Source organism: Rousettus aegyptiacus, unplaced genomic scaffold, assembly GCF_014176215.1.
Source record: "Rousettus aegyptiacus isolate mRouAeg1 unplaced genomic scaffold, mRouAeg1.p scaffold_m13_p_4, whole genome shotgun sequence".
Classification (NCBI taxonomy): Eukaryota; Metazoa; Chordata; class Mammalia; order Chiroptera; family Pteropodidae; genus Rousettus; species Rousettus aegyptiacus.
The window spans coordinates 101,926,397-101,939,752 of NW_023416307.1; the positions used below are offsets into that span (position 1 = coordinate 101,926,397).

Sequence of the window (13,356 nt, forward strand, 5' to 3'; positions counted from 1 at the left end):
GAATGAGCAATAATAATATGAAAGTGTTTTTTCCATATCACTAATAAAATCAGGAAATGCAAGTTTAAAATCACAAGATAGAATTTTATGCCTATCTGGGTAGCAGAAATTCAAAAGGCTGACAGTGAGACTTGGCAAGGAACCAAGATAAATAAGCACTTGGGAGAGCAAGTTGTCATTCCTAGTTAGACTCGAACATGTACATGTTCTACAACACAGGGATTCTACCAAAGACAGTCGTCAACAGTGTTTCGTGAAGGAAACTCTTGATATTTTGGGGAGGACAAATTTTTGTCAGTCAGGACTTTTATGCATTGTGGAAAATTTAGCATTTCTGCCCCACTCCACCCCCAACTCACAAAAACACTCTCCCATGTTTAAAATACCCCCTAGGTCAGCTGAACTGCCCCAGGTGAGACCCACCAGGAGAAAATCCTGCACATGCACAGACACTGCTGCCACACAGTAATGTGCAGGTCGTTCCCGGACAACCTCTGCAGCTGAATGGAAGGAGAACTGAAGGGTGTGCACTGGAGCATCCTTTGTTATGACCAAAAATTGGATACCACCCAAATAGCCCTAAGTCCAGGAACAGAAAATCAAACTGTGATGTGGCCATGTGGCCATGTGATAGAGCACTGTGTGATAGTTATCTAGATCTATATGGAGCAAAATTAAAATATCTCAGAAGCAATGTTGAATACCATGTAATAATATACAACATGATGACACTTACAAAAAGTTTAAAGACCACAGGACTGTAGACTATAGGATATATTGTTTTGGATACCTACACACACATTCATGAACTTCTTATCCACTAAATTCATAATAGTATTTGTCTCTGAAGAGAAAGGAATAGTTGGACTGGAGAAAGTAACATTAACATGGAGGATTTAAATTCTTTGTGGCTCTCTTAAGAATAAAAAGCGGAATGTGAAATAAATATGAAAATAACATTTGTTCGTTTTGAGTGATGGGCATGTCAACAGTATCCATTGTATATTGTTGTATTTTTGCCCCCACTTGGACTGCCACATAGAGAGTGGATGGGGTGAGTGGAGACAAGCGTGGGGGCAGGGGCAGTGCTAGACAGGGCTGGAAGCAGAGTTTAGCTCAGAGGTGCCAAGTGCAGGCACCAGCATCCTTGCTAGCACTGCTTTGAACTCAAAAGGATTTGACCATAATGCTGCATATATCAGAATTTAATTCTTTTTAAGAACAAATACTATTCCACTGTATGTATATGCTACATTTTGTTTATCTATTCATTTGTCGATGGATACTTGGGTTGTTTCCACTTTTTGGCTAATGTGAACAATATAATACATAATGCAGCAATGATCATGATCATACAAGTATCGGTTTGTTTTCCTGCTTTTAATTCTTTGGAGTATATACCCAGAAGTGGAATTGCTAGATCATGTCATAATTTTGTGTTTAACTTTTTAAGGTACTGCTGAACATTTTACAGTGGCTACACCATTTTACATTCCTATGAGCAAGGTACAAGGGTTCTAGTTTTCCCACATTTTTACCAGCACTTGTATTTTCCATTTTTTAAATAGCAACTAACCTAATGAGTGTAAAGTGGTGTTTCATTGTGCCTTTGTCCTAAACTTCTTTGGTAATGTGTTAAGAAAACATTGTTCATGTCTTCTGATTGCTCCAGAGGACTTATGCTTTTTAGTATTTCAGCATTTTCCAAAAATGTTTTGCATGGAACGTAAGTCCTATTAAGGCTCCTTCGAAGTGGAGAGGGATGGGAAAGGGAGGATCTGTGGTTAAATAAATTGAGAAGCAATGCAAACTCCAGCAAAGTCAGATCAAATGCCTATTTAACTTTGGCAGATTCGATAAGTGAGTGTGAGATGCTATCCTGAATCTCCCACTCCTTGCTTGTTCTCAGTTTCTTCAAGCGGAGTGAGTGATTCAGTCATTTAAAAATATACATCTTTTTATATGAATGGCTCATAAACAAAGCCAATTCTTTCATAGAATTGCTCAAAGAAAATTTTATCTGTTGAACTTTGAAGGAAATAATGGCCATATTGAAAATGACATGGGGTGGTGGGCTCTACCATGACACTTTCCTTATGGGATTTTCAGTGTTAATTTTGACCTGTATGGTGTCAGTTTAAGCTGACATTAAAAACTCCTTCCCAAGTAATCTGCAACGTAACTATATATCCTCCCCCTAAGTTTGAACAATATACGTTTTTAAGACCCTAAGAAGTCCTACAATAAAAGAAACCAGATTAACATAGTTTAAATCAGAAGTTGGCAAACTGTTATTTTGAAGGGCTAGAAAGTAAATACTTCGGGCCCTGTGTCTTTGTCATAACTATTCAACTATTCAGTTGTACCTTATTAGCAACCATAAACAATCTCACAATGAATGGACATTGGCTCTGTACCAATAAAACTTTATTTACAAGCAGCAAGCTATATTTGATTCGCAGACAGTTTTCTGACCTCTGGTTTAAACCATTGTGAATAAGGTTTATTTAATTATGGCCCTTCCCTCCTTTAAAAAATAAATTAAAAAAAAACCCTAAAATCTATAATCGAGTCTTAGATTCCTTCATTCAGATACTAGTGGGCTTCGACTCTTCATGAGTGACACTGAAGGTTCATGACATATAGAGGATTGTCACTTTTCTAGTGCCTGGATTTTCTTTGCTGTGGCACACCAGAACTACCAGAACTACTTGGTTGGTGGATATTATGGGCTGAATCGTGTTCTCCCAAAATTCATATATTGAAGCTCTAACCTCTAGTACCTTAGAATGTGTGACTATAAATAAAGAGAGGGCCTTTGAAGGGTGATTAAGTTAAAATGAGGCCATTAGTGTGGGCCCTGATGTAATCCAACTGATGATTATTATACAAAGAGGAAATTTGGACACAAAAAAGACACCAAGGATATGCACACACAGAGAAAAGACTATGTAAAGAGACAGTAAGAGGAGGGCAGCCATCTGCAAGCCAAGGAGCCAGGCTTAGGAGAAATGAACCCAGCCCACCACCTTGATCTTGAACTTCCAGTGTCCAGAGTTGTGAGAAAATAAATGTCTGTTGTTTAATTCACTCAATCTGTGGTATTTTGTTATGGCAGCCTGAGCAAACTGATACAGTGGGAAATCATAACTCACCCACCCTAACTCATTAACAACTTGAACAACTTTGCCCACCTCAGGTACCTAATATCACCAGTATCTTTCACACAATTTTATGGATGAAGTTATATATGCTCCAATTGCATTAGCATATTTGGTGTGTTCAAAGATCTTAAGACATATCCCTCATGCATGTTCAGAGTCATTGTAGAATATATTCTCATAATGCTCTTAGCTCATCTTTCCTCTCTTCCTTTCTTTAGTCTCCTTCCAAATACTCTCCATTCTATTTCTATTGCTGGGCTCTGAGGTTTTCCCATTCCTTGGTTTATAGTGCTGCTTATCACAAGCAGGAAGTCATTGTGCATGGGGCCACAGAATCAGAAAATAAGACTAGCTTTGGGTAACCTTAGACAAAGTATCGCATTTCTCTGACTCAGTTTCCTCATCTTCATGATATAATAATACCTATATTATTTTCAGAGTTTCCAAAAGCATTATCAGCAATATAAGTGATGTGCCTGGGATACTTTATGGTTTATAGTGGGCACTCAATATGCAGTAACTTTTCTAGGCAATCAGGAAATGTGTTTATTTCATGTTGTTTTATCTAAAAGTCATGGAATTAAGGGGATGACTGGATATGAGAGGTTTTCATTTTGATTTAGTGGTACCCAATAACACCATCCTCATAACTACACTCTGTTAACATTAGAATTCAGTATTTACATTTAATTCTGTTAACATTTTAATGTTTAATTTAAAATACCTAACATAAAATGAGCCTCTTATTAACTTTAAGAGCCTACCAAAAATTATTGCCTACAAGAAATTTCTGACCTACCATGCTCTCATTGTAGTTGAGCTCCCTGAATATTTAGTTTCTATTGTTTAAAAAATGGATTTGTCACATGGCATCAGTAAGGAGAGAGGGGACGAAGGTGCCTGTGAACAATCATACTGAATTCTTTCTGCTTCCCACCGCCAGCTTTCACCTCATGCCTGCATCCACATCTAGGAAGAGTTGAGACTCAGATGGGAAGGGGAAGGTGCGACAGTAGAGTTTCATTTAATCACATGGCAGAACAATGCATACCACTTCTGCTGATTCTGCCCATTTTTTGTCCAGTTTTTACACACTGGTGTGTATGAAACTGTCTGGGCCCACAGTGGACAAGGGAGTTGTGCTCCTCCCAGCTTAAGAAGAGCTCCTGGGACAAAGCTGTTTCTTTTTTTCTTTTTTTTTTTTTTTTAGTGAGAATCATAAATGTGTATAAATGAGTATGTTATGGAGCAGTACAGTAAATTTCATCAGTATTCACGACATGCATTTTGATCTTTCCACAACTGACATCTATTAAAAACAAGATTTGAGAGTGCCATCCTGGCTTCAATCATTCTGAAATACATATTTTGAGGTGATGTTTTATTGATTTCTCCCACTTTGGCAGCCCTGATTTTATGACTGCCTGTAGCTAACTTTTAGCACTTCAGAATCTCTTCCTACAGAGACAGTAGACGTATTCAATGAAATACATTATGTAAGAAGCCAAAGCAGTACCAAATGTTTAGTTGTTAAGGAGAATAGCCTCAATTTTGTCTGTATTTCGAGATAGCTCTATTCCAAATCTCATCTAATTAGATGAATGTTTAAAACTGTAATTAAACTATAGCCAGCCCTGGGGAAATTAGAAATGTCACTGGCTTGAGAGTTCTAATTCTTTTCTATGTCCCTATAGAAATGAAGGAATTTCTGTCTTCTGTGTTACAGGCTTTGATGAGAAATCCAGAAGAAAGAATGTGTGAAAGAAAAAGATGACATCTGTCATGGCAAACAAAATCCGAAGATTATTACAGTGAAAACAAAGGAAGGCAAAACACTTACTAGTTAAAGGTAAGTGGACAGCTCTATGAATGCTGAACTTTGATATATTAGAAGAGGAAAGTATGTTTATGTATGTTTATGTGTCAATGTATTTTGACTTGTCAGGTGGTGATAGGATAGGACATGATATGAACTGCCATCAAAATATTTGTGTTACCGGCAATGAGGAAGAAAATTAGTAAATACAGTTAATCCTCTACTCGCAAATAAAAGCAAAATGCCCAAAAGGTGAATAACAGACTTTACATTTTATAAAGGAGTTATCTTCTCAGAGAGCAAACAATGTACTAACTATACTGTGCATAAACACATTTCCTGTGTTTCTATTTTATACACATTTGTAAAATTATTTTATTTTTATTTGTAGTTAAACACTTGACCAGCTTAAGTCTTGTAGATAATTGAGCAAAGCTAAAGGCTGATTATTTTTATATATGCAATGATTTCCTTCCTTAGCTTAGTCATAGTAAAGGTGTGCTTTTTATCTTAAATATTGATACTTTGGGTTACCTTTTCTCTTTTCCACTGATTTTTAGAATATAATAAAGGAGGAGGAATCTAATATTCCAATGGTTACCCAAGGCTTGCAATAATGATCGAAATGCGACAGAAATCAAACTGCTGGGCCTGTAGGCAGCATTACCATATGATATCTGAAGATGTTCTTCATTAGCTGACCTCAGAAGCTCACATTTTATAGGTAAAGGTGGCTTGAAGGGCATAACATACTGAAGTATGAATTGCGCATAAGTCAGAGACTTGTATAACATCATTTACACAATTTTTTCAAAATGCTTCTTTGAGTAAAACAAATAGTAGGATTGCAATTTCTGCAAGCTAGTCCCTGCTAGAGAGGAGTGTCACATAGCAGGACATAGACTCTGGAAATTCTTGTTTTATCACTTACCATTGTGTGACTGTGGTCAAAATGATTAATTTTCCTTTGCCTCAGTTTCCTCATATGTAAAATGTGAGGAATATTAGTACCTACCTCATGGAGTTTTTGAATAGATGAAATGAGTTAATATATACAAGTATAAAAAGTGCTCAGTAATTGTTCATTGATTTTATTATTGATTGAAATAAAATATACTTTCAGGATGGAAATTTCAGTTGTTTGAGTTTTGAGATGGGATGGGTGGGTAAGCCAAAAGATTCTGGTTAAGTGGAGGGTAATATTTCTAACCCTGGGCATACTTTCACTGTCCAAGCAGCTATCACAGGAACTGATGGGCACCGGGCAGAGATACAAGAAACTTACAGTGGGGCACACTGTGTTTCTCAAACTCTTACTGATTTAGGTACTTTGAGAGTAGTGGGGAATATAGACTTAAATGATAAGGGATCTTCTTAAATTACAGCAGGCCCTCGAACAATGGCATTTTATTCAACATCTTTCCATTATAACCATGATAAGAAAAATTTTTGATTCCCAGCAGGAACACTGTCTGTGTGGAGTTTGCATGTTCTCCCCAAACCCATGACTGCCTGGTTTTCTCCAAGGACTCTTGTTTCCTCCCACATCCCAATGATGTACACTTAGGTTAGTTGGCATGCCTTCATTATCTCAATCTGATTGAGTATGGGTGAGTGGCCCTGAGATGGAGAGGCCTCCTTCTGGGTAGGTCTTGCCTTGCACCCCGAACTTCCAGGATCGGCTCCAGCCACCCAGCACCCTGAACTGGAATAATAAGACTAGAAAATCATTCTCTTACTTGTTTTTATTCATCTTTCTTAAATGTATGTATAGCTCACACTTACTTCAGTGTTAACATTAGAAGTGTTTGGGGTCTTTATTTAGACTATTTTTTATTCAGACTATTTTCGTGACTAGAAATATGCTGTAGGAACTTAACTCTTGTTTATATCCATTAGCTTATGGTAAAATTGGTTTCATTATATGTCGTTTTGCTTAAAGTTGCATTTCCGAGAACCTATTGAGGATGTTAAGTAGAATAGAAATCAGACCATCTCAGACTATTTGGTGTAATCTATAAGACCCATTTTCTTCAACTTCATCCCCTTAGCTCAGTAAATATCTAAAATAGGCACATTCATATAGACAGAAAGTAGATTGAAGATGACTGGGACCTGGAATGAGTAAGGAATGGGGACTTACTGATTAATGAGTACTGTTTGGAGTGTTGAAAAATTTTTGGAAATAAATGGTGGTTATTGTTACACAACACTGTGAGTATACTTAATACCACTGAATAAAAAATGTTTAAAATTGCAGATTTCATGTCATGTATACATTTTACCACAATTTTAAAAAAACTTTAAAGAAAACGCCAATGAACAGATAAATAAAAGCCCCAAAACATGCATGCACATCTATGCACACCACATAGTCTGGAAAGATACCTTCAAATTGTTAATGATGGTAATATCTGATAGATGGAATTAGAAATAGAACAGGAAAAGAGAAAATTTTATCCTATATGCGTGTGTATTTTTTGCATTATGCACAGTAAGCGTGTATTTTAAATTTTTTGAATAGAGGGTTTTCTAAGTTAATTTGACCTGCACTAAAACTTTGGAGTTGGTATAATTTTCTAGTTTGTACAAACAACACAATTCTGAAAGCTTCGTTTGCAGTTGAACTTGCTCATGTCTAACCTCCCTGTTCAATGTTTAACCCAAAGTGAGTATTTAATTACAGTTTAAAGTACAAGATAGTTTTCTTTTAAGTACAAGATAGTTTTTCTTTTCTAGATTAAATTACATCTTGTGGAAAAACAGTCTCTGAATATAGAAAGAATTTGGTCTTACCCCTCCTTCAATGAAGACTGACTCCTCTATCTAGTAATTTATTCCAAAGCAAAATGTTTCTATTTGTAGTTTTACATTCCTTTCTTTGGTTAAGTATTTAAGGCGTGTTGGTTATAAAAATGAGTCTCAACATCAGAACACCTAGAATTTTTTACGTGTAATAAGAGATTTTTTTTTAAACTCTAATAAAGTTGCAGAAAAGGACCCATTTTAATGGGTCATCCATTTTTATAAAAAAGTTTAGACCCTGTAATGTAATCCTAAATTTGTATAAAGTATGGAAAGATGTGTACACCAGGCTATTTATGTTGGTAACCTCAGGGAGATTACCTGATAGTACCAGACAAAAGATTATTTATTTATTTTTATATACCTGTGTATTGTTGAATTACTACAAATAAGAACTTTTCTTAATAGCATTATTGAGGTATAACTGACCTAAAATAAGCTGCACATATTTAAATTGTGTAATTTTATAAGTTTTGATGTGTATACCCATGAAACGATCACCATAATCAAGCTAATAATAGCATCTGTTATATGGAGAAAAGAGAATTTTTATACACTATTGGTGGGAATGTAAACTGGTGCAGCCATTATGGAAAGCAGTGTAGAGATTTCTCAAAATATGAAAAATAGAACTACCATATGACCGAGTAATCCTACTTCTGAGACTATATCCAAGGGAAACAAAAACACTTTGTTGAAGAAATATCTGCACCCCCATGTTCGTAGCAGTACTATTTACAATAGCCAAAATATGTAAACAACTTAGGTGTTCATTGATGAATGAATGGATAAAAATATTGTGGTATATATGTAATGAAATATTATTCAGCCATAAAAAATAAGAATCTTGGTATTTAGGATAACATGAATGGACTTTGAGGACATTATGCTAAGTGAAATAAGTCAGACAAAAATACTATGTGATCTCACTTATATGTAGAATCTTGAAAAAAAAAAAACTCGTGGAGATCAGATTTGTGGTTACCAACAGTTGGGAGGGTGGGTGGACTAGAAGGGGAGTTAGATCAAGGTGGTCAAAAGGCACAAACCTCCAGTTATAAGATAAAGAAGCACTTGAAGTGTGATGTACAATGGTGAAGACGTGATGACTGCTGTATGATACATATAAAAGTTGTTGAGAGAGTAAATCCTAACAGTGGTCATCACAAGGAGAAAATATTGTTTTTTTTCTTTTTTTCTTTTTTTTGTATCTATATGAGATGATAGATGTTAACTAAACATACTGCAGTTATCATTTCACGATTGTGTAAATCAAATCAGGCTATACACCTAAACTCTCATACGTCACTCTATATCGATTATATCTGATTAGAACTGTAAAATAATTTTTAAAAAGCAGCACATACACACAAAAAGAGATGGTGAAAACATCCATCATTCCCCCAAATTTTCTCCTGTTCCTTTGTAATCCCTCCCTTCTATCCTGCCCAGCCCCTCTCCTAACCTAGGTAACCACTGATCTTGTTTCTATCACTATACATTAGTTTGCATTTCCTATTTTTTCATATAAATGAACCATACAGTATGTAATCTTCTTGTCTGATTATGACAACCACTGATCTATTTTCCATCTCTATGAATATTTTGCATTTTTATACAGTATGTACTCTGTTTTGCCTGACTTCTTTTCCTCAGCCTAATTATTTCGAGATTCATTCATGTTGTAGTATATATGGTATGTTATTCCTTTTTATTGTTGAGTTGTGTTCCATTATATGAATAAATCTTAGTTTGTTTATTCATTTACCTTTGATGGACAGTTGAGTTGTTCCCACTTTTTCACTATTATGAATAATGCTACTAAGTTTTTGTATGGACATATGCTTTCAATTCTTTCACCCAGGAGTGAAATGGCCAAATCATATGGTAGGTGTAGAAATTGCCAAGCCGTTTTCTAAAGTGGTTGTACCACTTTACATCCCCACCTGCACTGAATGAAAGTTCTTGTCTCCCCACATCCTTGTCAATATTTGGTATGATCAGTCTTTTTCTATTTTATCCATCCTAATAGATACATAGTAGTAATTCATTGTGGTTTTAAATTGCATTTCCCTAATGACCAATGATGTGGAATATCTTTCCACGTTCTTACTTGCCATCTGTATAGCTGCTCAGTGAATTGTCTGATTCAATCTTTCATGCAATTTGAGGGGGTGCGGGTGAGGTTTGTTTGTTTTCGTATTGAGTTTTGAGAGTTCTTTATAAAATATTCTGGTACAAGTCCTTTAGCAGATGTATACTTTGTAAATATTTTCTCCCAGTCTCTAGTTTGTTTTTTCTTTTTTTCAACATTGTCTTTTAAAGAGCAGAAGTTTTCGATGTGTTTATTTTGTTTAAATTTAAATGATTACAGTGGGGCCCATTTAAAGATATTTGTCAGCTCTAGGAATTTTTCATTCAGACACCTACCCCACGTGATATCAACCATATTAAAATGTACATGTATCCCACATTAAAAATAATTTCTAACTCTATACATTTTTAAAGACATCATTTTGCTCTTAAAATTGTTAATTACAAGAAACTCATTTAATTTATTACAACGTCATGCAATTTAATGAATACTATGACTTATCGACCAATGAAGTTGACAATAAGCTAACTTTTGCAGATAGTAAGTTAAATGTTTATTACCTTAGATTAGGTAGTTTTCTTCTCACATTTAAAAGCCAGTAAGTTTGTTTGCTTGTATTTTAACTCTAGAATATTTTTTTAGGTCCATGAAAAATGGGTAGCTTCTAGACTTTTGGATAAAACAGTCTGGTTACAATACATTTAAGAAAAAAATATAATAATAAATTAAAAAGAAATCACAAATATTTTAAACACCTTCACAAGCATTTAATAGACAGTTATTAAGTATGAGTAACAGGATTAAAATAGTTACTTAGAGTTTGACCAGCATTTAGAACACAGAACATGGAAGAATTTGATGTGCTTCTGCTGGTACCTGAATTTCCTGCTGAATTTCCAGACTCTACTTAAGCTCGTAAAGTGTTGGCTCTTATTCGAAATATTTTATTTTTAAAATTATTTTTTAATTTCAAAATTAATGCCTGATTTTTGTAAAAATATTCAAATGTCAAAAATATTTTATGATATTGAAAATTATAAACTCTCATCATCCACTCAAAGTTAACTGTTAAACAGTTTCTTTAAAATAAATAGAAAGGCAACAAATACTTGATTTTTTCCCTTCAAAGCAAGGAATGATTTTTTAATCACGGATGCATATGAATTTAGGAGAATCTAAATGTTAAAAGTGCTAGGAATTAACATAAGTGTTCTTCCTATGGAAATCTGCTTGAAAACCATTAAAAAATGTTAAATGTTCAGCATCACTAATCATTAGGGCAATGCATATCAAAACCACAATGAGATACTACTTCACATTCATTTGAATGACTCTCTCTCTCTCTCTCTCTCTCTCTCTCTCTCTCTCTCTCTCTCTCTCACACACACACACACACACACTCACACACACACACACACACACAGTTTGGTGAGGCTGTGGAGAAATTGGAATCCCATACACTAGTGGTGGAAATTTAAAATGGTGCAGCTGCTATGGAAAAGCAACATGGGAATTCTTCAAAAAAATTAAACATAGACTCATTATATGATTCAGCAATTTTGCCTCTGGGTCTATACCTAAAAGAATTGTAAGCAGAGATTCGAACACATATTTGTACACCAATACTCATAGCAGCTTTTTTCATAATGGTCAAAGGTGGAAACAGCTCAAGTGTCCATCAAGGAATGAATGGATAAACAAAATGTGGTATAAACATACCGTATTATTCAACATGAAATATTATTCAACCTTAAAAAGGAATGAAATTCTGACACGTGGTACAATATGGATGAATCTTGAAGATGTGACGCTAAATGAGATAAGCCAGACAGTAGGACAAATATTGTACAATTACACTTAAATGAGGTACCTAGAATAGTCAGATTCATAGACAGAAAGTAGAATAGTGGTTGCCAGGAGCTGAAAGAGAAAATGGGGAGTTTCTGTTTAGTGATACGGAGTTTCACTTTGGGAATATGAAAATGTCTGGAAATGGATAGTGATAATGATTACCCAACAATGTAAATGTACTTAATGACAGAACTGTACACTGAAAATAGTTAAAACTGAACATTTTATCGTACGTATATTTTACTATAATTTAAAAAATATATATTAAGAAAGGAAAAACTCCTATGTTTCCAAATACAAAGGCTTAATAGCTTAAATATCACCCTAATACATTTTATTGGTAGTTGGCCAAAATTTCTTAATAATCTTATGACCTAAAACAAAAGTACAATTTTTTAAAAGGAAAAAAAATATTCCTTTTAAATGTTTCATACTTCTGACTTCAGTAGTGCAGATTAAGAAGCAACAAATTACTAGCTAAGTGCCAGGCACTCTTTTAATACTTTACATTAACTAATTTAATCCTCAACAGAACTAGGTAATACTGTCATTTCCATTTCACAGATGAGGACATCGCACAGAGAGGTTATGTAATACAGCTGATGTCACACAGCTAGTGAGAGGCACAGCTTGTCACCAAACACTGGAAACATGACTCTCTGAGCCACTATGTTTTACCAACTCTGAAGAGCGTTAGTATCAGGAGAGCTGTCTGTAAATTGTACAAACATTTCTTGAATTTCTGCTGGATAGTTATAACTGAAAATCTTGAGTGTATTGCAATACTATTAACTTTTCTTCAGAAGACGCCTGTGACCTGAAATATGTAAATGATTTATCTCAAGCTGGAAATTATTCTTTAACACTTACCTGGCTTTTTAATAATGTCAATCATGAAGATGATACAAGAAAATGCTATTACATAAAAATACAAATTTTTGAGATTTTATTAGGGGAAATATCTGGTAAGGAAATCTTCATATTGGAAAAAGAAAACATGACCTTTTATTCTTTCCTTCCTCCTAAGATTTATGTCTCCCAAAGTGTTAGATTAATTTAAAAAAAAAAGACTTCATTTTGATGTTCAAATAAATATAGGAAATAATGAATTAAAAGGAGTAATTTCTTTACTACAGAACATCTTAGGGACTTAACATACTAATAAATACCACGAATTGCCAAGAAAGGAATTATAATATGTATAATATACTAAATAATATATGAACATATGCTATATAATATAAAATTGTTTCCTGGAGTTATTTTACCACAGAGTACTTCTTTGGAAATCATGAAGAGTTAGTGCTTCCTGAGACTCATTTGGGAAGCTTACACAGTTCTAGGGATTTTCCAAAACTACCACCAGGGGACAGTAGTCAGTAGTTTCTCTCTCTCTCTCTCTCTCTCTCTCTCTCTCTCTCTCTCTCTCTCTCTCTCTCTCTCTCTCTCTCTCTCTCTCCACTCCCACTCTCCCTCTTTCTCTCTCATTCTCTCTCTCTTTCTTCCTCTTCCTCCCTCCCTCCCTCTTTTTCTCTCTCTCCCCCCTCTCTCTTATATTATGACTTAAACATTGACCAAAACTTGCTTTGTTTTCAACATACCTGAAGCAGGCTAACATTTTAAAG

The 13,356-nt window shown here is 34.8% G+C and overlaps 1 protein-coding gene across 1 annotated transcript in view; it reads left to right on the forward strand.

The window, feature by feature from the left end:
- FRMD4B (FERM domain containing 4B) overlaps window positions 1-13,356 on the forward strand; it is a 301,185-nt gene that overhangs the window by 95,022 nt on the left and 192,807 nt on the right. The window contains exon 2 of the mRNA XM_036219480.1: window positions 4,891-5,013. The gene's annotated coding sequence lies outside the window, so the exon portion shown is untranslated. The remainder of the gene's footprint in view (window positions 1-4,890; window positions 5,014-13,356) is intronic.